Source organism: Corvus brachyrhynchos, unplaced genomic scaffold, assembly GCF_000691975.1.
Source record: "Corvus brachyrhynchos isolate BGI_N302 unplaced genomic scaffold, ASM69197v1 scaffold115, whole genome shotgun sequence".
Classification (NCBI taxonomy): domain Eukaryota; kingdom Metazoa; phylum Chordata; class Aves; order Passeriformes; family Corvidae; genus Corvus; species Corvus brachyrhynchos.
Window position 1 is genome coordinate 10,996,771 of NW_008239553.1, and position 27,049 is coordinate 11,023,819.

Here is a 27,049-nt window from a genome sequence, read left to right on the forward strand (position 1 = left end):
AATACTTCTGGATTCTGATTCCACACAAATAGAAATTTTTCCTTCTGAATTGATTAGTGGTACTTTTTAGTTGGGTTAGTGAACAGTGTTACAAAGTACAAGTAGGGAGCTTCTCAGCTAAGGACACATACAGCATACAATTCCCAGAGAAATGATGTAAGAGCCAGATCAGGACTCCAATTTTTATTTATAAACACTTTAAAGAATTTACCATTTACAAGTCATACATCCTTGGTTGCTATTAGGTATTAACACTACCTATTCAACTTTCCTGTTAATGTAAATAGCTGGTATGTTAACTAAAAAAAAAAAAAAGCAGCTAATTAGCAAAAAGTGTAAAAAATTCTAAGAGAATGGCTGTCAAGAACATTCATTTTGTGCTTTGCAGACTAGTTGCAGACTAGTTGCAGACTAGTTGCATAGTCCAGAAAGCATGTATTACTTCTGTCCAGAGTTTACAACATATAAGAAGGTTAAAACTAAATAGAAACACATACTTTTAAGTAACTCGATATGAAAAGTTTCATTTATTTCCCTGGCTAACAAAATTTTGTCTACCACAGCTCCTGTATTATCCAACTTCACAAAGTCACAGAAATTAAATGCTTTCCCATACTTCATCAGTACAGAAGTGATTACAAAGCCTTTAGTACACTGCCCTTTGAGGAGCTAAAAAAAAAATAATCCACAAATACATCCTTGCTGGTAGAAGACAAAAGCATGGGATTGTCAAGATAAAATCTTGCATTGCTGTGTACATCCTTTAACACAAAGAAGTTAATAATTTTCAAAGGCTGAACCAATTACACAGAATGTGTCCTTTAAATATTTGCCAAATGTGTACAGAGAACAATACAGCATTGTCTAAAATCAAGGCTTTCTGATGCTTCCAGGGAAACCAGCACTTTCTGCAGTCTCAGAACTACAGTACTTTGCAGCACACTAATTAAATACCAAGCCAGGGAACTTTCTGCCTCCAAAGGCAGCACGTTTAAACTTCACTTGCCATATACAGCACCTCTAAAATAGCGGCTCTTAATATAAATCTCAACACATGAGGAATACTTAAAATACAAGCTGACTGCATCACACATAAGAACGGTGCGAGTCACCCAGGGTACTACTGTATTTGCACAGCCATTTACATAAACGCAGCTCTTTTCCTTGTAATGCTGCTACAATCTTAGAATCATAAAATGGTTTGAGTTAGAAGGGACCTACAAGATCATCTAGTTCCAACTCCCCTGCCACAGGCAGGGATGCCACCCACTAGATCAGGTCTTGAACACCTCCAGGGACGGGCCATCCACAACTTCTCTGGGCAGCCTGTTCCAGTGCCTCACCATCCTCACAGAAAAGAACTTTTTACCATTTAATCTAAATCTTTACTTTTTTTTAGTTTAAAACTGTTCGCCCCTTGTGTTATCACTATTTGCTCAGGTAAAAAGTCTCTTTCCATCTTTTTCAAAGCCCTCTTTAAGTACTGGAAGGCTGCAATGAGGTCTCCTCACAGCCTTCACTTCTCCAGGCTGAACAATCCCAGCTCTCTCAATCTGTCTTCAAAGAAGACTTGCTCAAGCCCTCTTACCATCTTCATGGCCTTTCTCTGGATGTGCTCTAACAGTTCCACATGTTTCTTGTCCTGAGGAATCCAGATCTGGACACAGTACTCCAGGTGGGGTCTCACAAGGACAGAATAAAGGAGAGACCAAGCCCCCTGGCCCTGCTGAGTTTGATGCAGCCCAGGATATGGTTGGCTTGCTGGGCTGCACTTGCAGCATTGTTGACTTCTGTACAGCTTTTTGTCCACCAGCACCCCCAAGTCCTTCTCCACAGGGCTGCTTTCAACAAGTTCATCTCCCAGTCTGTACTCATGTCTAGGATTGCCCTGACCCAGCTGCAGCACCTTGCACTTGGGCCTGTTGAACCTCATTAGGTTCTCACAGACCCACTCCTTCAGCTTGTCAATGTCTTCCTAGATGGCATCCCCCTTCCTTCTGTTGTGTCAACTGCAGCACTCAGCTTCGTGTTGTCAATAATACTGCCAAAATAATAGGGTTTTTTTCTAGCTAAATAATTAGAAAAACTTTAGAAAGGCAGTCTACCCATGCTGCTGTTGCAAAACTACTGAATATTCAGCTATAACTTTTCATGATTTTCAAACACACTCCAGCCTAAGAACTAATCAGGCTGGTGAAACAACTTTGTGCACCATCAGATCAAGAAAGGGAAAATGCAAACACAGTGTGCCATGACATAACCTAAATGTTTTGCCCATGCTTTTCAACACTGCATATCAAAGAGTGTTTAAGCACTATTAACCTCCATGAAATGGCAACACTACATAGCACTTCCTAAAGATCTATACAGGCTTGTTTTTATAGGCAGGACAGAAGGAAAACAGAATGAAAACTGATAAGGATTTAGGGCAGGAGAACAGGCTAAAAGGGATCGTAAGGGAAAAGTCAAGCTGAGAGTTGAACACAAAATATACAGAAGTACAAACGTACTACCACAAGCTCCTCCCCACAGCCTGCAGTGAAAGCCAAGATTTGTCCCTCTCTGTTCCCCTTCCACCATCAGTATCTCTGAAAGCAAAGTGTACACCTCCTCCCCCACAAATGCTGTTCTAGAGAAATGGATAACCTAGTAGTACAGGCTTCTCATTAACTTAAGGGCACAAGTTCACACAGCAATTCTAAAAATTCCCAAGCTTGGTGTTGACCATATAAGCATCCAAACACCATCAGTTCTCCCTACCTCTCCAAATTGTATTTTTTCCCTTAAAATTTTCCAGGACAACAATCCTAAGGAAGGCTATAGATACACAAACATATATACAATCATATATGAAAGAATACAACTAAGGTCTATGTAACATATTCTTGACCTGTTCTATACATGGTTTTGTCATTAGTTACATGACCACATATTGTATTTTCCAAAGGAAATTCTCTATTCCTGACTGAGCTTTACAGATGTTTCACTCTGGGGACCAGCTGTTTCATGTTCTGCAGGTTTTGGCAGCTGTCCTCCTTCATCTGCTGTAGCAGCTGGAATACAGGCCATAAATGATTATGGCAATAGTTAATATCATACTCTGAAGAAATGAACTCCACCCTTGACTGTGTCTGTATGAATTAAATCACTGTTAAGTCAAATTTTTTTGAGACTGCAACCACCTGTCAATTTTTATTTCTCTAGACCTTCCCACCTCGGTGTCTAATTTGAGACCTAACAGTCTGGTGTAAAAGGTTTGATTAGCTCCAATCAAAATAATGTGAAAACATTACATTTGATAACATTAAAAACTCCTAAAGCACAGGTCCTGGGTACACTGGTTATCAGCTTTAATGAAAATAAACAATAACAGCAATCTGTACTTTAACCTTTTTTCGTATTCATTATTTGCAAAACATGACAGCATCAGAGACAGGGCGAATCACACTTGATTTAAATGACCATTGGTTACCAGTAACAGCTGTTATTTTGAACTGAAAAACCTGCCAGAAGTTAAATATTAAGCAGCAAAATTGCTGACACAAAATATGCAATCTATTAAGTGCAGTTACAATTACAAGATAGGCAGTATGGTACCTACTTCTAAAGCCAAGAGCAGCATTTGTGAAGAGTAACAATTCATACTTTGTTCCTATTTTAATATAGGAATAAGGCAGAGCTATGAATATCTGTGCACACCGAATATGGCAAGGACAAACTCGCATAACCATGAAAATGTACACTTTTCCACTTCATCTCAACTTACTGAGGAGGCCAACGAAATAATCAGATGAACCGCTACATATAAAAAGCTGTACATGAAAACCACATGCAAAAACTACTGAAAGGGTACATGAAAATTTAGTACTGATTCTATCAATTAAAAACCTGAACAGAGAGTTAAGAGAATAATCAGAAAACCAGTTATCTGCTTATCAGATTGCATACAATAATTAGTTAAGCAGTCCAAGGATCTGTTCAAAATGGGTCTCAGATCATTAGGACAAATTTTATTCTTAGGTTTTTACCAGTACCAGATGACTGTGTATCTAATCTCAACTCAAAATGAGCACAAACCTATCTTCATTCTTATGATTTCTATTTATATCTGTTTAAATCACTTTACTCTCTCCTCCAAAGCCAAAGTTTCAGGTGTAGGACAAAGAACCATTCTTATAAAACTTAAAAGGTCCCTGTAGATGAACTGCAAGATAGTTTTGCAGACTCCATCATTCTTACAAGGCAGAGAAGTCAAGGATCTTGATTTCTTATTTGTCATGCCTGAAGTCAGCCACCCAGAAAAATGAAGACCTACCAGTCAAGATTTCATCTAGAGACCTTTTGAAATACAAAGCAACAAATACAAGCAGTTGATCAAGAAGAAATGTCTCACTCAAATCAGTTCAGGGTAGTAAAAAACCCTCAACTACTGCACAGTAATCAGTTTCTATCTTGGATCCAGTTAGACAAAGAAGATAATTCAACAGCTAGTTAAGGTGAGTGGAGAAAAGGAGCTCATGCCTGACACATCATTTCAGAGACCTATTAGTTTTTCCTAGCTTTAGTTTATGTGGAATCATGCTCTTTTTCCTTGCGATGTAGTGACTTTACCCACAACTGAGTCTTACTTGATGAGATTTAGCAATTACTCTTATCTGCTGGGAACATGATGAGACTCCAGATTCTGGAATCACGGGTGCTAATGATCCTAATAGTCTGATGTTGACAGAGATAGATTTGGGGGCACCAAATTATTCATGATTCATTTCCAAAGGAAAGACCTCATACTTCACCATCACCCCTCATTAAAAAGTGGGATTTTAAAAGTGGCATTTTAAAATTAAAAATTTGGAAATGAGTGAATCAGTTTTGACTTTTAGGGAAGTCTCACTTTTGCCAAGCTTCCATACCACACGCTCCCTTCACTCCAAACAGTAAAATATAGTAGAGGGTGGTAAATGCAAAATATTGCCAGGGATACTTTCAAATCACCGAAACTGTAGGATAAGGAGATCAGAGTAACATTTTAACAGCAAGCAGTTGTTAAGAACTTAACTGAGATCTCTGTTCCATGGGGTTTACTAAAATACAGTCAATTTAGGAAATGCAGTGCAACAACACACACATTACTAGCAGCAACCCTTGCTAACTTTTACTTGGAAAAGAAATGGCATCAGCATAAGCCCCTGAAAACTAGCAGCTCCTCTAAAACTAGAAAAATAAATGAGAACAAGGAAAAATATTTTATATATGAAACCCTATCTATTTGTGTCACAAACTCTTAACTGAATTATAACAGATCAGACCCCAGGAGGGAATATTAATTTATCAGCCAATTAAGTTATTATATGTACAAAATAATGTCTAATTGCATAAAATTAATTCCACAGAGGAGAAAAATTCAATTTAGCCTTTTGAAATACTTTATCTGGTTACCTATTATTAACTTCATCCTTCTCTTCCCAGGATTACTTTCATCATTATAATTGTAGGAAAGCTGAAAGGTTCATCTTTCTGAGGAAGTTTTTACCAACTGAAAATCTATTTGAAGAAGAGTGTTTAGTATTTTACTAACTTACCGTGGTTTTTTTGGTTTGGGGTTTTTTTTGTTTGTTTGTTTTGGGTTTTTTTCAAACTTAGGGTAATTGCTGGCTTTGTGTTACCTAAGTTTGAGGTAACTGCCAACTCTGCATAGACAGACACTCCCTCAACCTCCCTTTTGTCTCTCCACCAATTTATGTGTCTAAAAAATTTGCCACTGATTCACATGTCAGCAGGTCTGTGTTTCTGCCTTTTTCTCTGAATGTTTCCTTGCACCCTAACCATCAGAAGAAAACCTTTGCTCTGAGGACACCGAGTGCCATCTGTTGCCATACACACAGTATCACCTGCACTGATCTGCTAGGATTTAACAGTGCTTTATTCTTAGCTTCATTCTCTGCTGAAGTAGCTGATGCAAACACACATGAACTCAGGCAAGGTTACACTGATTTTAGGATGTAATAGTAATTACTGTAACTACCATCAACTTCTGCACTCTTGCAGTATGCCTCTCTACAGACAAAGCCAAGCTCACTTTGCTTCCATGGCAGAACAACCGGAGGATGTGCAGTCACTACAAAAGGGTGCTGACTTGAGCACATCCACCATGGCACTCAGCAGAATTTGCTCCCCCAGGTTTCGAGCCCTGCTAACCATGGCTGTAAACCATCAGCTGGCTCAGAGCACCGTGAACCATCTGGCCTCCCTGTGCAGAAGACCATGAAGTCACACTCAATAATCATAATCTCCTGCAGTCAGTGGTAAATGCCTGTGACATAACAGGATGGTAAATGAAGCATAATAAAAGCTATCAAACTGAGACAGATATAGCAACACAGGGGACACTAATCTCCCACCTGTGCACTTTAGCACATTTTGCTCCATTATGATTTCCTACTCATTATTCATCATGCAAACACAACATCTCAAAGCCAGAACTGCATCCTCTGTTTTCACATCCATTTTGTACGCATTAATCAAGACATGGGTATCACAATTTTCAAGTGTACAAGTAACTGTTGCTGAAGCAAATACTTTAAAATTCCTTTTAACTGAGACAGAAGAGAAGAGTGAGAAAAGGACTGCACATGGTCATTCTTACTTCAACATTCACAATATCACTCATCTAGTTAAGTGTAGAATCCCTTTCCTGGAAGCTAATTTACAGGATCTAAAAGAGAGATGATGAGAAGTCTAACTGCACGCTATACTGTATTCTATTCCTGGAACAAATTTGTTGATAACAATTTACTGTTGAAAGAAGCGCTTGCTCTCTAGGAAACAAGTCTACACCAGTGGCAACACAGGAGAGCAAATTATTCTAGCTCACAGATACCATCTCTCAAGAAAGTGAACCTTTACCAACTACGAAACAGTTTGATTTATACCCCTCACTTTTCTTATTTTAAAGAGATGTTTCTTTCTCAGTTTCTAGCTGTTGCTATATTGCATTCTCAGGTAATGGTTCCAGAAACAGACTGTTCTTCCTGGTGTATGGACTCTTAGAAAAAGTTGCTTTACTGACAAGTGTCCAAGTTAATCAATGACTAATATCTGATGCTGCGACAACCTTACCTATGAAGAGTCACAAACCGAAACAAAAAAACCATACCAAGAAACAACCTCCCCAAAAATGGGCTGATACTTCCTGGCCTAGGTACAGCTCAGCATTAGGAGCTGCAAATTCCAGTAAGTACCAAGGATACCCTTTCCTGAGGTTTGTATCCTTGCTCATAGATGCACAGCACAAAGGCTCGTGCATGTCCTTTCTCCTCCAGCGTGGCCATGATTTGTTTCCAGCATAACTTTGGTACCAAAACAGAGATAGAACTTAGCCTGTGGTCTCTGAGCTGCTTCCACTGGCTCCACTCATGCTGGCCATACTTGGCAAACTAGTACACAGTCATCAGCATGTCTCATAACATGCTACAAACATCAGAGTTGACTGAGAGACCTCAGCTTGGAAGAGGGAGGAAGAGGGTATTTAACCTACTATCGCTAAACTTCCAGTTGTTTCTAAGTAGTCTGGAGTGCAACTCAAAACTAATTTAATTTTTCTTGTAACGGGTGTTGGACTGTTGTTGGGGAAGATGAAACAGGAAAGCCTTGGAAATATGATTGCCTGACAAAAGATTTTGGGAATATGAAAACTACAGGCAACATCGAAATGAAAGCCACTTTTGAAATACCAGGTCTTAGTTACTAAACAACTAGAAAACAATGGTATGGCCACTGAAGTAATCCCCTTTTGATTGAACAATACCCTCTGCTAGCAGGCAGGTCCAAGGGTCAGAGCAGACCCTACTAGCTCAGCAGAAGGGGTCCAAAGAGTAGTTTTTAGAAGTTAAGATGTAACACTCTATGGTAATATAAGAACTCTTACAGGCTGTATGTAAATGCTATAGGATTTGTATCTTGTATTAGATTGGTTAGTGACAATTAGAATATTCAGTACAGAAGATGATTTATTGTATTGTAACCAGGACTTCAGACATTCTCATTCTCTCTTCACTTCTTACTTCTACTTCGATTCTCATACTTCTCTCTTCCACTTCTACTCTTGCTCTTACCCTTGCTCTTACACTCTCTCTCTCACCCGTTCACTCTCTTGCTCTCCTATAGAGATCTCTCGTCTCCATCCGTTACCGTCTACGTCCGGCCGTCCCGACTGGACCCAAGAACCCCCGAAACCTACAGACTGTGCCACTAATTCAATAAAAGGATTATTAAAAAAATATAAACCCTAATTTTGCTAGCATTTAAGACCTTTTTCTCAACACCATTAATATTCCTTTATCACTGCAATTGCTTCTCCCTAAAATTAATGATTTGGTAAAAGAATTGCAAGGAGCTGTTCTGCTGCCTTCATGAAAGTCATCCAGCTCTCAAACGTCCACAGAGCACTATTTCTCCATAGGTTGGCTGATCATGAAGTCATGTGTTTAAGGGAGAAACAAAAGCAGCTTTCAGGAGCAAAAGTTAAAATTTACCTAAAATTAATAGGCTTTGTTTCCACAACCCTGATATTAATAATCTACAGAGCCTCTCATATTCACACACATTCCTGAAGATGTTCTTGCAACTCTTGCTCTGGGCTTTAAAGGTACTGCTGCAGTGCTGGACAGAAGAATTACAAGCAGAGGGACTATTTCCAGACATCCACACCCGAGGTGTTCATCCATTCCTGCCTCACCAATGCTCCTTTGCTTACATCCCAGGCCCCTTCAGCAGCCAGTCACACACTGACTCCTATCACTCTGCCACACTGATGGCACTGTCAGCAATCATCCTCCACAATCCTTCCTTCTCAACCCTGGGACCCTTCTGCCATGCAGCCTCTTTGGCCATGGCCCCCAGCTGGATAGAACAAACCCCGTCAGATTGGAATTTTAGACCTCCATCTGCTCCCTCAACAAAAGCCACTCAAAAGACAGCTGAGCATCTCATCAAACAAAATATTGTTTCTTCAAGCTTCCAAATAACTATGAATGAATTATGAATGAATGCTCAATGAATTTGCTTCCTTATCTGCTAATGTGAAAATACCAAGTAGATCATTACTTGAATCTACTACAGTTCCTGTATATTTAAAAAAAAAAAAAAAAAAAAAAAGGCAACTGGAAGTTCCACAGATAAAATCAAACACTATGCCTGCAAAGTGAAAAACAAGTTTAAGCTACTACTGAAATATAACATTTAAAAGTACACACCCAAAAAAGGGGTTTCCTCTTCCAAATAACTTATCTAAAATGTCAGTTGAACTATCTAAATAGTATTCCTTTATGACAAAGACTTTAACACAAAGTTGAAGTATCTTCCCCCTAAAATACATGTTTTGCTTTTGTGTGTAGGGATATACACCATGGATATTTTTGTATACATACATCTACATATATTTACACACAAGATGTTCATGTTACCTTTCCAAAGCTTCTCTAGACAGAAGTACTTAAATATAACATAAGCAAACATGGTAATCAACCCTCATATCATTTAAAGACTTCCCACAAGTACTAGTGTTTTACATTAGTAAATGAGCTTAAGGAATCTGCATTCACTACTGCTACATGAAGAAAACAAAATTAAACCTAAAGCCATCAAATGTTCATTGTATGTTTCTACAGGAAATTTTGACTCTAATAACCTGGAATAGGCTCTGCAGCAAAAATCTTTTAGGTATTCAGATTATTCAAACTTTAGCCAAGTAAAGACAGTATAAAAATAATTATATTTAAAACTAGAGTCCAGACTATAAAGTCATACAAGGGCTAAAGAGAGCAAGAAAGATTCTTTTAATAGTTCACATGTTTGAACAGCTAAGCATGTAATTCTCAAACAATCCTTGCAAAAAGTACAGCAGCTTCCATTTCAAATGACTGCCATATGCCGTCCAGTGTGCAACACCAAGAAAGGAAGTCAATTAGAAACCTTAAAGGAAGATATGAATTTGTAGCAAAAACTTAATTTTTTTTTTTAATGCTATGATTGTGAACAACTGCAACATCCAATTGAAATGCACTCAGTTGAACCCTCCACAGCCTTCCACTAAAAATCCTTTTGGGAAAAAAACTAACAACTCAGTAATATTCTTTTCATTGATATGCCAAGCTTATCTTCTTTAAATTGCAAGTTTTGTATTACTATACTGCTAAGCTCTTGAAAACATACTGACTTATCAGTGTAAAGAACTTAATCTAAAAGTGCCGATAAACAAAAAGCAAAAATAAATAAGGTTCCCCATATAAAAGTAGGTTAAAATAAAGGGTTTTTTTAAAAAGTTAACTGTTTCTTTAGATACTGATCTTAGAAGACAAAACAAAAAATTAGTAAGCAAGAGATTTTATAGGAAAGCAAGAATAACTTTCAGCAACTCTTCACTTTTGAGTATTTTCCATTTTCTTCATTTGTCTCTTAGACCATCAGCTTCATACTTTGCCTGCCATCATTTAACTCACAAATGTGCAATCCCATCCACCAGCCAAACTCTGGTGTCCTTTCAGTGGAACACTGAAATAGGCTTCAAAATCAGTTATGTATCAATTTGCAAAGGATTCTAAAATGACTGCCACTAGCAAACGCCTAGACCACTATGAGAGTGATATTGATGGATTACTGCATGCTGCAGTTCTCCAATATACTCCATCCCAAAGTGGGGAACTGAATACTGGGTGCAACCTTCTTTTTGGAACGACATTTGGTGTTTTCTGAAGCCTACTTTATCCATACAAGCGAACAAAAATGACAACCAGACAATGTCTTCAGACAATTAAACTGTTCACATAGAAGGCACGGCAACAGTGTCAGTAAGTCACATATTCTTAGAGCAGTGCTTATGGCAACCCCTCCCAATGCTCCAATGTAACAGATACTCCTAAACTAAAAAGGCTGTGGCCCTTGTCCAAGGAAGATGTTTATTTACTAGTTTGGTTTCATTCAGAGTTAAAGACAGGGTCATCCCACAGACCAAAAAAGAAAACTGTCTTAAATTACCATTTGACACACATGCTGTGTAAATCTAACTTTATGAGGAACCATAAATCCACCAGAATAAAAAAAAAAACTTTTAGGCTTCTCTAACTCTTATATAACATAAGCAGGCATGACATCAGAGATCCCTGGGGATAATTCACTTTCCTGTTTTTGACAAAACACATACAACAAGCTTTTTGTCCTTGACGACCACATTTATTTTCCAAATGTATGCATTACACATGTATTTTGCAAAATACCATATTCATGGATAGAAAGGAATAAAGAGTTCAACCTCCACACAGGATTGTACATAGCTTTTTTGTTAATTTTCCTTTAAAATGTCATTTAAAATTAAGACTAAAAAACCCACCGTTTTAAATAAGACTTCACCAGGTTTTGGGGGATGAAAATATATCAGAAAAATATGGATGGGACCTGTAAACAGCTGACAGGAATTTATGAGCACTAGGTGTTCCATCACCAGCTGACAAAGATGAGTGTGCTACATCCATTAATGATACCACTTCAAAAACTGAAAAGGATGTCTCAAGCTTACAATGTGAAATGCAAAAGAATGACATCTAAACCTGCAAATAGCTCTAAAAACCTAGCAGAGAACAGAGAACAACTACAGAAACCTTGTACTCTGCGACATGAACAAATATTCCAATGGCACTCTCCTTTTCCATATGAGAATGTACACAAAAACATGAGGCAAAAGCCAGACTGCTCATACATAAAGTATTATTCTACATCTAAAATGCTTCAAGTACTAATAATGGTGAATAAAACAATGTAGAAAAGGACAAAAACCTACCTGCCAAAACTTGCAGTTACTCAGCAGAAATCTGCATCCTGCATGATTGCAACATTTATGGTTTGGAAAATAATAAAGCTAGATAAAAATATTTCAGTTGATTCATTTCTTGTGAGTGCTGTGCTAGGAGTGGGTGTTCAGGCTGGATTTCACAAGGCTTAAACAGAAGAACTCTTCATATGCAGAAAACCAAGAAAGGTTACTCAGAAATTCTCTCTTGTGTAGATATCTCAGCAGGGAACAACATGTAGATGACACCCTCAGGTTCGATGATGTCAGTACATTATGTTCTATAAACCTCCATAGACTGTACAGTCAAAGCAACTGAAAGCATCCAACTAGACAGTATTTAAATTTTAAAGACAGCAATACAAGTCACCCACTGAGGGCAGAGAGTTATCTCCAGCAACCACAAAGGGTAAATAACACCTACCTGGCCAGATACATCAACACTTCAGCAGTGGTTGTGAAAGTGTGCACAACTCATTGTGTGAAGCAACCAACACCAAATTGCCATACCAGGGAGAAGCAAATAAGCAATTCAAGTCATGAATCCAGTCAAGCTGGCAAACCAGGATACAAACTGAGAAGAGCAAGCAAGGTGGCAGCGACATCTAAAAACACACTTTGCAATTTAAATAAGAATCAGTCTATTACAAGCACACATATGCCATCCAGATATCTTTAAACCTAAGAAGCAAATTTAGGTGGATGGTTGGATACTACCAGTTGTCTCAAAGTGTAAGTAAACTTTTGTGTGTTTGACCTGCCCACCTGTCCAGGCAGGTCTTGTAGCAACTGTCTTTCCAGCCCAAGACCCAACTTACTCTTTACATGATTTTTTCACTTTTCTGTAAGTTGGGCTACAATAACTCACAGATACCACAAAAATAAGCCTCCAGCCAAACATCCCAAACATAGTCCAGCATGTCTATTTGAGGCTTTTTCATTAAAAACTACGGAAGTATGATGGAAAAATCTTTTTGCCTTATGTGATTTTTTTTTTTCCCCCCCCAGTCATGGTCAAGTAAAAGGAAATCTCTACATCTGTTCCTGGTTCACACGCATGAAAAACATTTTATAAAATGAAAACAGATTTGAAATCATTTAAATTCCAATACTAAACCTTCAAAAGTAAATTACCTACAGAAAGTACATGTGTGGGTGTATTCCTGTATCACTGCATCAACAGCCTTAATCAGGCTTGCATACTATTTCTGATTATGGTTCATTATATAAAATCACACTGATAACAGTTCAGCAAGAATGTTTGTTAACCCTTTCTGAAAAAGGGAAGTATCATTCTTGCACCAGTTTTCACTGTTGATGTCTGTGTGTGTGGGAGTGACTTTCTCCAGCCACCCCTGACTTTGTAGAAGCCGTGACAGCCAACTGTAAACCACACAAATCGGCTCGAACTCTCCATCAGTGTAAAGGCTATGGCTCCTCCCTATACTGAGTATGGAGACTCCTGCAGACTCCTCCTCAGCTCCACTTGCTCCTGCAACCCCCAGGTCCTTGCAGATTTCTCCCCAAAAAGCAGAGTTTGAAGGCTAATGCACCCCCCTGCTCACACATAGTCAAAATTATTCCAATTGCATCAGCTGGAGCCACAAATCTCCTGCTCACAAGCTGAAGACCCTGCTTGGAGTTCTGAGGAGTGTTTAGGAATACAAACACTACTTTGAAGCCAAATATGCCTTTTTTGATTCACAGGGCTGCATTTTCTTAAGAATTTCTTTTTTGGTTTTGTGTCTACTCTTCTATTACTCCGAAATGGGGATTTTATCAATATCATGTATTATCTGTTAGCCAGATCAATATCTGAAAACTACTTGAAAATATCAGCAATTGTGAAGCACAGCAATACTTCTCAGTTGGATTTCTGATGAGAAAGGGATTGTACCTGTGCTCCACAATCTGCTTGTTACATTTCAAGATAAATTTGGTCTTGATTTCACCCTGTAAAGACCAGATGATTTTGAACCTCCTTCCATTAAGAAACTTTGCTCAATGATACCATCACTGTTAAAAGCAACTCATCTTTCTATATTGAAACATGGAGTTTTTCCTAGAGAGAAGCTCTCAGAAAAATGGTTGGTTTTTATGCCAATTTCAGTAGCTGATTCAGTGAACAGTCTGATGCTAGCACTACTCAAGTTTTCATCATAACGCAAAACTTCATCCTCCCACTAAAGAAATCCTCTTCAATAATTACACAAGTTTAAGTCTCTAGGATTTTACAGAAAGATGCCAGTATAATTAAGCTGTCAAAGAAAAAAAAATGAAAAAAAATGAAAAAAAATCAGACCCCATCAGTTCAACTGGCATTGTAACCCTCAGGAAACCATTCTTCAAGCCTACCATGAGCACAGCAATGAGATTAGAGCAGACAAATCTATTTGGAGTTGGTCACACACAAAACAAGATGTTACACCTAAAAGCACTGTATGGCTAAATCTACAGATACTTCTTTTTTTCACTACTTTGTACTTCATGCTAACCATACAGTCATCATCAGTAAGTCAGTTTTTGAAGTAGTGAGACACGGCTCAAAATAAGATCACAGTTTTAAATCTGCCTGATGAGCACAGTTTCCTAAGATCACAGAACTGCTTCAAAACACTAACTTTTAAAATAAAAATATTTGGTTTCCTTCCAAGTAAAGTACTTGGATCAGTTTCTGCTCACCTGTACATTAATACAGACTTGCCAGAATTTCCACTGAGAATGAGCACTCATCCTAGTTGAAAATCTCTCTGAAATGAAGCACATAAAATTTCTGATAGTCCTGAGTGGTTCACTTCAGAAGAGGGAGTAAATTTTTGGTGAATCTTTTCTTTCTTATTAGAAAAAAAAAATACAATTACTGGAAGAAATTCTACAGTGAAACAAACCAGCTTTTTGAATCTTTAGACTGTGTTTGAAGTTCTGAAAGGGGTGGGTGGGGGCAAGTTATGTGCTAGAAAATCATGGTGTGTCCACTGAAACATTACACTGTTCTCTTACCATAAAAACAGAAAAGTTCTATAAAGCAACCAACAAATACACATACTTAGTTATAAATCATAACCATGATGTATGGATGCCAAACCTTAGCTTAAAAAGTGGTCAGGTAAGTTCATATACGAAAAATGTCATCAGGGGTTTCAAGTGAAAATAGCTCAACACAAAGTTGGGGAAGTTCTTTAGCCAGACTTCTAGAAACTAGGAAAACATAGCACGAGATACACAACTGTTTGCTCCTACCTTTCTCTTCCATACAAACAGATGCAGCACTTGCCTGACTCAGAACTGCTCTTGGCTATGTTCTTATCTAAGATGAAAGTATCAAGTTTTATTAATAACAGAAATTATCTTAAGGGAATAGATGTTTCTGTATTGCCATCTCAGATGAAAAGCAGGAGCAAAGCCCTTGAAGACTTAAGACTCGCACTGGCCCAAAGTTTCAGTTAAAATCTTGGCTATTACTTCTATATTGCAAATCTGTCTCCCAAAATCCGCATGCTACTCTACTGGAATGGCTTTTAAAAAGGAAAATTAGGTCAGAATAGCCAATAAACTGAAACAAACAAACAAACAAAAAGGCAAGGAACGTAACAGAAAATGTGTGGGGAGTGTTAGTATAGCCTAATGCAGCTTCTGAAAACTTAATTACTGTCAAAAGTAGTAACTGACTTCAAAATCCTCATTTAAGACCTATGGCTCAGAGATCAGCTATTCATAAGGCTGCCTGTCAAATTACAAAAAATGAGCATTTTCATGTTTTGGCAATTTGCAAGTGTATGTAATCAGAGAATGAGGACTACCATCTAACAGGTTATTTTAGAGGCGAGCTTGTGGACTTCTCTTGTCACAGTAATTGCTCTAACAAAAAACTCTTTCCTTGAAAGCCCTGTCTTTACTCTATTGAACCTGAAACACAAGCATTTAAGACAAGTCATCTCTGAATTGCCCCTTAAAGGAGACTTTTGGGTTTGCCCTCACTGATTATAGATCAAGTCTACAAAACCACACTCTCTAGACTACCATTAATTAGCTAGAGTGGCACTGTCCACCCACAGCTCTCAGACAAAAAACCTTTTGACAAACCCATGGGAGATAACAGGACAATGGAAATCAAAAACAGATGAGTGGAAAGGCACAAGATTATTTTAGCAGTCAGAGGATCTGAATAGTAAGAAAATAAACAGTGAAGGAAAAGGGTGTGCCTGGAAAGACAAGAAACCTAATACCTTCTTTTCCTTAATGTTATTTATCCATTCATTCATCACAGCTAATAGTGAAACTACTACAAAGCCTGCTTTCTAAAACAGAAGAGAAAGCTTTGATTTCAAGGTGAAAAGTACATTATATACCATCAACAGTACCTACCTTAAACTGAAAAATCTGCATACACTGGGAGATGTTAGAGCTGTGCACTGCTACTATGCAACAGTACTGTATAACTGATAATTTTTAAAAAAATCAGCTTGTGATACTGACATATTCTAAATGAACTGTGCAAAGAGGGCACCAGGAACAGACCAGTATTGCCATTTTTCAAACCACGTTGTTTTAGAGTCAGTATCATAACTTCGCACTCATACAAAGTCATTGCATCAACTCCCACAAACTCTATTTTACTTACCTTCAAGGAGAAAAGTCATCAGTTCAAAGTATGCCAAGAGAAAATATTTTACTTGTGAGTATATATGGAATGTGAGCAAAATAGGAAAGTGCAGTGAGAGAAAAAAAGTAGAATATAAGGCTGCATGAAAGTCACATGCAAAGAAACTGGGATGATGCTACATTAGTGCTAATACATATGAAAATTACATCAATGGATCTCTTTCCACTGCTCCTGCAAACTATCACTTAAGAGATTAAAGCATCTGGGAATCATGGAATAACATCCCTTTGGATGCATGTAACAATCTCAGTTACATGATGCTAAAATCCTCACGTTCATTACACTTCCTGGACTGAGTATGACGACTATTGCTGCTGTGAGAAGTAAGTTTCAGCAATCCTGGTTACATCTCAAATCTTTGTGAAAACTATTCACTTTCCAAGTACAGATTAAGAAAAAAAAAATTGAGGAACAGAAGAGTGTTTTAATTTTACAGTTCTTACATAGCACTGTGTTTTCATCTAAATTACATACCCAAAGTAATGCAGTCCTATCTTACTAAAGCATTTGAAAATAGGAATAAATTAAATTATAATGGGAATGTTTATTTTGAAGTACAGTATCCTGGGTTTGGCTGGGTTAATTTTCTTCATAGTGGCTGGTATGGGGACATGTTTTGGATTTGTGCTGAACACAGGGGTTGATGGTATAGAGATGGTTTTGTTATTGCTGAGCAGGGCTTGCACAGAGCCAAGGCCTTTTCTGCTTTTTGTACAGCCATGCTGGTGAGGAAGCTGGGAGGGGTCACAGCCAGGACCGGTGACCCCAACTGACCAAAGGGACATTCCAGACCATATGGCATCATGCTCAGTATACAAAGTTGGGGGAAGAAGGGGGGACATTACAAGTGATGGTGTTTGTCTTCCCAAGTCACTGTTGTGTGTGATGGGGCTCTGCTCTCCTGGAGATGGCTGAACACCTGTCTGCCCATGGGAAGCGCTGAGTTAATTCCCTGTTTTGCTCTGCTTGTGTGAACAGCTTCTGCTTTCCCTGTTAAACTGTCTTTATCTCAACCCACGAGTTTTCTACCTTTTACCCTTCCAATTCTCTCCCCGATCCACTGGTGGGGGAGTGAGCGAGCGGCTGGCTCAGGCTTGGCTGCTGGCTGGGGTTAAACCACGACACACAGTCAAAATTCAAATGTTTCATTTATTTCCACTGTATGAACACTATTTTTATTTCGATACACCTCCTGCTGCAGTACATTAACCCACAGCTCTAGTGATATACCAACAGAACTCAGCTCACATTGAGAGTAACACATTCCTCCCTACCTCACATCCCCTCAAACAAATGGTCAGAGCTCCCTTAAGGTATGTCCACAGAAGAAAACAAAAGTATCAACAACAGAGACCTAAAATTGAACTTCATAAAGACAGAAGGTAGTGCTCAGTGCAGAGATTAAGTAAAAGTTGGAGAAACAGAAACAGTCATGAGACCTACGTGTGAAGGTACTGCAAGTACACTCAGAAAGATTATCTTCCAGTTTTAAAAACTACAATGAAAAGTTCATAAATAGAAAACTATTTAAAATACTACTAAGAAAATTATTTCTTAACTGAGTTATGTATCAGCACAGCAGCTACTAGTATGTACTTAAAATACTGTAAAAACACCTTTATCATCACGGATATACAGGAATTTCTATACAGATAGGCCAAAAAAATTAGACCTGCATTTCTGGGAAATGAGTCAGCAGGTAACAAATTACTGTACTGTTTTTGACTTGCTGGTAATATGTAGTACTGTAACAATCTGGTGAGCAGTCTGAACAGATGCTGACTGATAATGAAAAGAAAAGGCAGCAGGAAAGTGCTGTATTTCTAGGGTATTGATCCTTACAAGTATTATTTTAAATCAACAACCCAACTGCCAGCAGAGAGGCTGTATTAGCACATAATTCCTGCGGCTAATGATCAATAGTTAATCAGCAGAGGAGAAAATAGGCAGAGAGAAGCCACTGGTGCATACAGAGAATTACCAGATACCTTGAAATACTTGCGCAAAATTAAACACGTAGTAACGAGAATGGGAAGAAAACAACCCTTTAGTAAGAAACAGCACTTTTATGCATGAACTGGCAGTATAAGTAATTTATTATCCAAGTCACTATTCAAAGCAGAACATAAGTGAACAGATAGTACTGTACTACTATATTTTGCAGTTAAAGTCATTTCACATGTAGCAGAAACTTAAAAATTACTCTTTTGCATTCTGAGGTGCTTTGAGAATTTTTTAAGTCTTTTTCAAACACTTCCATGCTGTCAGGCAAAAGGTTTATAACTGCCAAGCTGAGTGACTCAACAAAAATGCAGAGTTCCTACAAGTGGCTTTAAAAGCCTTGATTTGGGTAAGAAAAGAAAAATACAAAGACTCTCTTTGCTCTTTCTGGGTATACTCAGACCTTCATTATGACTTGGTGATCCTTTTAATCAAACTCATTTGTCACACGCTGCCAACAACTCAATGCTCTTTTGAGAGCAGATCATCATGTCAAGTATCTAAGAACTAACAGGTTAAGAACTACAAATCAAACTTCAGGCTCATAAGCACCCGGATTAAAAAAAATTATTTGTTTTCAACCAAAACTCCCTCTACTACTACGCATAAAAAACCCTTATGGGTAGAACAAATTAATATAATTAATCCTCTTGTTACACCTATAAAATAAATGCAGGGATAGGATGAAGATCACATTTTAAGTGGGGGTTTTTTTGGCTAATATAACAAAAATTACTTGTAAGTCAAATAATTACAAATAATCATTTATTTGTAAAAATAATTTACAAAATTTGTAAAAATAATTACAAAATAATCATTTTGTACACAACCAAACCAAGCAGTACAACAGGCTGTGCCACAGAAGATGTGCAATAGTGAGGTACTAATCTCCATTGCAGATTCTTTAAGCAAATGGAAAAAAACCACTTCATCACTAAGGAGCTTCCATTATCAACAAGCTACAGTTTTGGCCAGAGAACACATTAGTGGGGTATGCAGTGTGGTATGCACTGCTTCTCTGATGAAGTCACTAGTCAAAATAAAAATAGCCATCTTAGCAGTGTGGATCTCTCTTCAAGATAGGGGTCCCTTCTGTATCTTTTTACTTTTTATATATAGGAAGAAAGTAAGGCACTGTCAGCCAGTAACGGAAGACTGAGAAAAATCCATGTGAAACAATCCCCAAGTTCACCTTCCATTTAAGAAGAAAACATGCAGGTATATTCAATATAATTACATACATTTGTTTCCAATTGTTTTCCCATTACCTCAAAATCTCAGTGTTATTTCCTTTTTCTCCAAAATCAGGGGCCAAAGTTGATTTCTATATCCTTGATATACACAAGTGCACCTACATAAAGAATACTACAGGGTTTCCTGTAAAACAGAGACAAACTTTAGTCACTGGCTCTACCAACTTGCACAGCAACTGGTTTCCCTTCCACGGTCCTTCCTAAGGATGCATACTGAAATGTAGCAAAGATTTTCACAACAGACAACAGAATGACTCTGATTAACTTACCAAGTAAAAACGGAAAATACAAACATAAAACCCAAGTATTTAAAAGACGAAGCAATGAGTCGCAAATAGCCTTCTCCTCTACTACTTCCAAATTATGAGATTAATTTCTTTATTCTGCTACATAAGGTGCTAGAATGCATGAGAATTGGGGCATTAATCATCCTACACATCATGCCATGTCCATTTTTAGATTCAATTTTTAGTATTCCTGTACTACATTTTCTTCACTAGCTCTATCTACTATGTCAGTGGCAGGAAATAAGAGAGTCATCAAAAGACAGTGATATTTCAAGTAGTTATGGCTGTGTCAATGAAGAACTTGCAGCAAGAAGGAAAAACCCAGTTGAAACTGGAGAACAGCATAAAACAAACTTTTCTCTGCCTTTTGCAAAAGGTTATTCTTTGGCCTGGGGTAGTAAGGGAGAAAGAATTTGCTATAGAGATTCAGGAGACAGAAGCACAAGTCCTGTGGACCATTAAAACCCTACTGAGCACATTCATGTGTGAAATCCCAGTAATGCACAGAACTTGTGCTGGCCATCCAATTAATGTTGAAGGTTACAACAGAGCAACAGCTCTTATCTGATATCCCATAGCTCTAACAACCAGAGAGAAAAAAATAAATAGAATGTAGTAGCATCACCTACACTTTCAAATTTTTCCAAACAAAATGCTGTTTCTGTGATTCCTTACAAACTGAAAACTTTCACAGTTTGATAATTTGCACGGTCCTGGAGCTGGCTCCTCAGACCAACTATTTAACCAATGCTGATGTGCTTTAAAAACTGCTTTTTGTTTACAGAAGTTAAGGCAGTTATGAGCTGGAGGACAGCATTAATTCTAATTAGCTTCGATTCCATCACCAAAAAGAGCTGGATCATCACTCTGCTGAAGATTTCTCAACTCAGTGCTTAGGAGCTCCCCTGTTGGGAATTCTGCTTATTTTGAGCTCTTGTTTTGTGCTTCTTGAATATCCACATCTCTGTAACATGCTTCTCAGAGAAGGCTGGAATAAAGGAATCAGTAACATTACAGAAGTCTCCTGTCAAATAATTGGTACTGATCATAGCACTCACAAAAGGAGGAACAGTTTGGGTAGGATTAGGAGCACACCAAATAAGGAACCTGTGTTCTGCCTTGTACAGTATTTTCCTCTCTTTTCTTGTCTTTCTTAAATTCAATGGGTTTTATGGTTTTGGTTCGTTTGGCTTCTTTTTTTAACTGCACACCAACATTCATAAATCCAAAGTAACTGAGGAGTTCCTATGAAACCAAGCTGTAGGCTCCCAACTTTCAAGGTAACTGAAAGAACAAACTCCTGAAACACCACTGGTGGAACAAACTGGGCTAAAAAAGATGGACGAAACAAACACTGGTAAGAAGAGAACACAAAGGATGGAAAGAAACTTAACCATCACCTCCCACCCTGCAGCCCTGACTCACATTACCAGTAGTTGCTGAGACCAACAGGCGCCATTTTTTGGTACAGTCCTGGTGCTCTCCTCTCCCCGGTAGAAGTATCCGTATATCCTTTCTGTACACGAAGCACTAGAGCTAGAACCAAGGCTGCAGATGCACACTGCCTGGCAGAGCAAGGGGAAGCAGCACGTGTAGCCACCCAGGATTGCTAAGGCTTAGATTTGACCCAGCTGTTTCTCAGTGAATGTCTAGACTACTCCTCACTAAAGCACCAATTTCACAACAACTTACTCCATACCAAGAACTTTACACCCCTCACTGATGGAACTCAGCAGCCAGTTAATACTCAAAATGCTGGTGGGTGGGGGTTTTTTCCCTTTTGGAGTGAGGAAGGAGGAGTTAAAAAAAGGGATTGATGGATAGGCAAATCTAGTCACAAAAGCCTCACTTCCTTAGCAAGCAGACTAAATGCAGTACCCCTACAAGAGATCCTCTTGAAAACTAAACCAACAGGCTAGGGAAAGGATTTACATAGTGAAAATTCTTGTATGTTGACAAAGAACAGAAGCTTCAAAAGGAGTACTTGTCAAGAGACCCAATCTCACAGTGCACAAGGAAGGCTAGAAAATCTTCACATGACAGGGCTGCTTTTCACATGTCTTTAAACGTGAAGCCAGTAGCTGCTAATTGGTAAGAATGGAGGAGATCCCACCCAACACCTGCTACAGCAATTCGGTTTAATAGCAGTCCTTCAGTAGCTTTGACAATTACTCCCACACTCCCCTGTGAGAGACTAATGGTTTGCTAAAAATAAAACGGAGATTAGCGTCTACAGCGAGCCGCCCGAGATAGCCGCTATTTGACAGAAGGCGATATTCATCAACCTTGTGGCGAGTTCATGTCCAGACTTCAAAGGATTTCATCCTGTATCTAGAGATTTGGATGCCTGGCTAAAATGGCAGGATGCAATATTACTTTTTGTTCTTTTATTATTTTCTACAGCCTGTATCTTAGCACACAGTAATAATGTCCGTACTTATGCAGTGGGGAATAATCAGTACCAACCTCAATTTGTGTACAGCAGCTGCTAAAAGCTTAAGTTGCCAAGAAACCTAAGATGACAAAGCAAAACATCCCCCCCCCCAAGCTGTACCAGCAATTAGTGACATTTTCACTAGTATGTGAATCTTCAGCAAGCAGACCAAGACTTACCAAGTCACAATGGCAGGGAAGGATGGGAAAAAGAGCAGAAAATATATTTTTAAATTTTTCTGAATATGATCTATAATATCGTTGTCAAAACCATCAATCAATAGCTTGTATGTAGGATGCAAGTAACAAAGACCATATCAGTCTTCCAAAAGAATTGCTCTTATCCTTTTTAAAATACAGGAACTATCAGACCACAAAGGCAGCCAATATATAAAAGAAAGCATTTTTTGAAACCACATACTTATTTAGTTTTGTAAGAAAATGTCTAACTCTACAACATAAAAATATACATATTATATTTTGTCTTATGTTAAATACTAAGAAAACAATCTAAATTTACAGTGAGAAAAATTTAATCTTTTGTCAAATACAGAAGGAAAAAAAGGGCTCCATGTGATGAATAAGATACTGTATGCAAAAAAAAGCCCCACAAACAACCTTGACCTTGTTTCATGGAAGCAAGCCAAATTAATTCCATCCTTCAAATCTACAAGATACTTGTGTCACACAGAAGAAACACTTTACGTTAATTACAGTTGCTCTCAAAAGAAAGTAGCCATCATATGAAACGATTACTGTCTTACCTGGTCAAGTGGGTTAGATTAAGAAAAGACATGAAGAACTACAGGTCTGGATTTCCCCCTCAAATATAAAAAGGAAATTTCTGTCTGCCTAGGAGGATAACAACAGCCAAAACTCCATTTGTTTTTCAGTTGGGTGAAAAACTTACATTTTAAAAAGAAAAGGAGGAATCATGGATGAGACCACTTGCAACAAGTACATCTTCCTGTACAAGTAAGATACCACCAAATCATAGGTGGAGGTGTCAGGTGAGATGAGACAGAACACCTGAAGAATATACAGCCAACTCCATAAAAAGAGAAAGGTTCATGGCTAAGAGTCAAGAGAACTGCAGCCCAAAAGTTCCTTCCCTTCAGCTTTGAGATGTAATGACCAACATTTAACAATCATTACTTAGGAACAACATCCATCACTTTCAAGTAACATTTTCTCTAGTGCCTTTTATTTGGTCTCATACCTACCAAATATTTTTAACTATCTCCAATAGAAATATTTATTAAATAGAAAACAGTTCAAAAATCACCAGAAGCACCATAATTAAAATTTAACATTAATGCATATAAAGAGGAGATCTTTCATTATGTGCAAGCTTCAGTTGGAAAATGTTGGTATCACATGATATGGATGTAAAGTTTTCAAAAAAGGACTTAAAGGTTTCAATCCCACAGGAACCATTAGGTTATTTGTTTATGCCTCAGCATTTACACTTAGGCAAGACCCACCAAATAAACTGCCATAGTACCATACTAACGCTTCTTGGCAGTGAGCTTTTCATTGATCTCTTCAGCTTCCATTAAGACATCAGAGGAAGCTGCAGTTGAAACTGAAAAGCACAAATTACACACAATTCTTGTGTAAATCAGGCGATAAACTGAAGCAGTAAAATAATCAACTTTTAAGGCTAGCTTTTACACTTCATGATCTTCCTCTTGAAATACTTTCCACTGACAGAGATAAAATAAGGAAACCACCAGAACATCAGAAAACAATTAGTTAAATGGTCTGCAAGGTGGACGTGCATCTCTTTAAAAACGACCTGTACGCACTAATTCCTATTAGGGAAAATTACATTTTACCAGAGAGAAAGAAATAACTAAGACCAAATTGGCAAATGTCACTGTTACCACAGAAATTTCTTTTCAGAATTGTGTGAAGAAAAATATCAGCAGCTTGTTCACAATGAAGGCCTCCCACATGATTATGTGGCACATGTGAAAAATAATTTGTTGATTCTAAAGCCTGCATTGATGCAGATAATCTGCCTTTGTCTCACAAAATACTGATGATATGTGCAAAGAAATTCCCTTTATTTTACTATCATTCAAAAAGTGTTCCCAATTTCTGTTTTACACAGGAAAGCAAATGGCTACTAAATGTATCAGTTTATATGCAATATCACATTTTCTTTTAATCAAATGGGACTCATTTTAGTATTTAACACAGTGGAAGACACGTTTTTATTTCAAACTTGATTGCAGTACTGCGGAGCAACACAGAGAAGCTTTTGACACAGGTACTGCATGGGCCAATCAAGGCTGATGCACAGCTGGGTCTGCTCTTCACAAACCAGGCTGGCCGGGCTGAGGATGGCCATGGGAGCCTTGGCTACAGTGACCAGAAAGAGAGGGGTTCAAAAACCTGAGGGAAACGACAGAGAGTAGTACAGCACACAGATCTGGACTTTGGAAAAGGTGCTATGGGAAACAGACACCTTTGGCTAAATAGTAAAGTCCTGATTGAGTCCAGGGCAAAATAAAACTCTATACAGGAGGCAGAAGCAGGCAGACACATGGAAGAATTTGGAATCATCATCGAGGCACAAAGGAAGTATCAAGAAATTCATATACCACCACTACATGGAACCATCAGCAATTTGAAACCTCTGAATAACTTGAGATGAAACAGAATCACTTTAGTAAGTGGAATAAGAAATAAACCAAAATGCTGACAAAAGAATTTAAGAGCAACCTTGCATATTACTGACTCTTATGGCTAGAAATTCCTCCAGATTTTTTTTTCCCATAATTTCTTTTGTTCATAAAAACTATGATGGAAACACAACAAGCAACTAACTTCCTACACTGGAGATTCTCAAACCACTGAATTATCTTCCCTTATTTCCCTCTACCACCCAGATTTCAAGGGTATTCCACACAGCTCCACATCATGCCCTAACTGTTCCTCTAACAGACCCTGATGATATTGGTACAAAGACACTACATAATCCACTTCAGAAACAGCAGATCAACAGGTGTTACAGCTCATAGAATATGGCTCAAAGAAACATATTTCCCCCTTCCCAAAGTGATTATCCCATCATTAAAGCCATGGGTGTACCTTATTTCAGGCAAAGATCAAACACCCTAAAACTTTACGTTATATTACTGCCCATTTGCTTAAAATACTAAAAATTAAAATCTCAGAATGATAAAAGAAAATCCACATTGCTGTTTAACCTCTAAGTGACTGTAACTGACCTACAAAGAGAAAACCTACATTTGGACTTTGACAATCAATCAAACTTGCTATGAGGAAAAGCCTCAAGTTCATAAAAGACTAGCACAGTAATGCAGAGAGACGCTGACATTGTGGCTGTTTAGATGCAAACTGTTGGCAGTTTGCTGGAAATCCTACATACATTTCTCTGTTTTAAAAAAGAAAAACAAAACCCAAACAAAACCAGAAAAGACAGACAAAATTGTTGCAATTACACTGGCAATATGGCATAACTAAGTTTTCAGAGTGAGCTGGCAGGAATGAAAAACTTTATGTACAGCAGATTAATTTTAATTTTTGAAGCAGAAAATTACATGACTCAGCCTGTACTCATCATCTCTATGAAGACATCGTTCTGCTGCTGAAATGTCAGCTCCTCAGCTTCAGCACACAGCAGAAATTGAAGCACAACGTTTGCTTTCTTTTATAACTTAGCATTTTGGCTTGGATTCTCAATAGCTCTGTCCTTTCTGCAAGTTTGAAGTAAAGCCAATGCAACACTCTGCCCACCAGAAAGTCACACAAGGAAGAACAGATGTATTTCCCACCGTCACCTCCCGCTCCCTTCAGCTACACGGTGGATTGCTCCGACTACTGTTAAGTGCTGTAACCAGTTGTGCTCCCTCACCCTCACAAGCCAGTGCCACAGAGTCCAGCATATTAACTAACACCAGTGCTTCTCATCAGCAACAATATGCTCACCGTCCTTAAAGGCAATTATTTGCAGTTTCTACCCTAACACACTAAAAAAAGCAGACAGTATGCACCAGAAACCAGAATAATTTAGAGTCCGTTTCATCCCTGGTTTTGGGTAGGTATTTCAGACCAGCAATTTTCTGGAATTAGCTGGAAGGCATTCAGGTAAGCATTCAAGTTGCAACTGAGGTAAGTATTCAAGCTGCAGTTTATCACAATGCTACCTTTGTGTAAGCCTTAACAACATCTTGGATGGTTCACCACTTGACTTTTTTTAAAGACTGACAATAGATGTGATATTTTGTAAGTCCTCCTTTAGCCTCAAATCCAGATTTGCACATTTACAAACACTGCATCGCAAGTTAGCTTCAAAGTAATAAAAACAAGATGCCATTCCCAAATATTACACTATATTTATCAGTTTAATATTTTAGTTTCAGAACAAAAGCCATTAACAGAATTACCATATTGCTCTCGAGGTTTTTACTCTACATGTAATACATTTCAAACGTAAGTAGCAAAAGGAAAAAAAAAAACCAAAAGCAAACTGAGCCCCTAGCATGCATTTAACAATTACCTCGTGTTCTTATGGAAACTAAGTATCTATGAAGAAGCAAGA

General features: G+C 38.1%; 1 protein-coding gene across 5 annotated transcripts in view; it reads right to left on the reverse strand.

Moving 5' to 3' along the window:
* SIPA1L1 (signal induced proliferation associated 1 like 1) overlaps positions 1–27,049 on the reverse strand; it is a 140,235-nt gene that overhangs the window by 74,338 nt on the left and 38,848 nt on the right. The gene's annotated exons all lie outside the window — the stretch shown is intronic.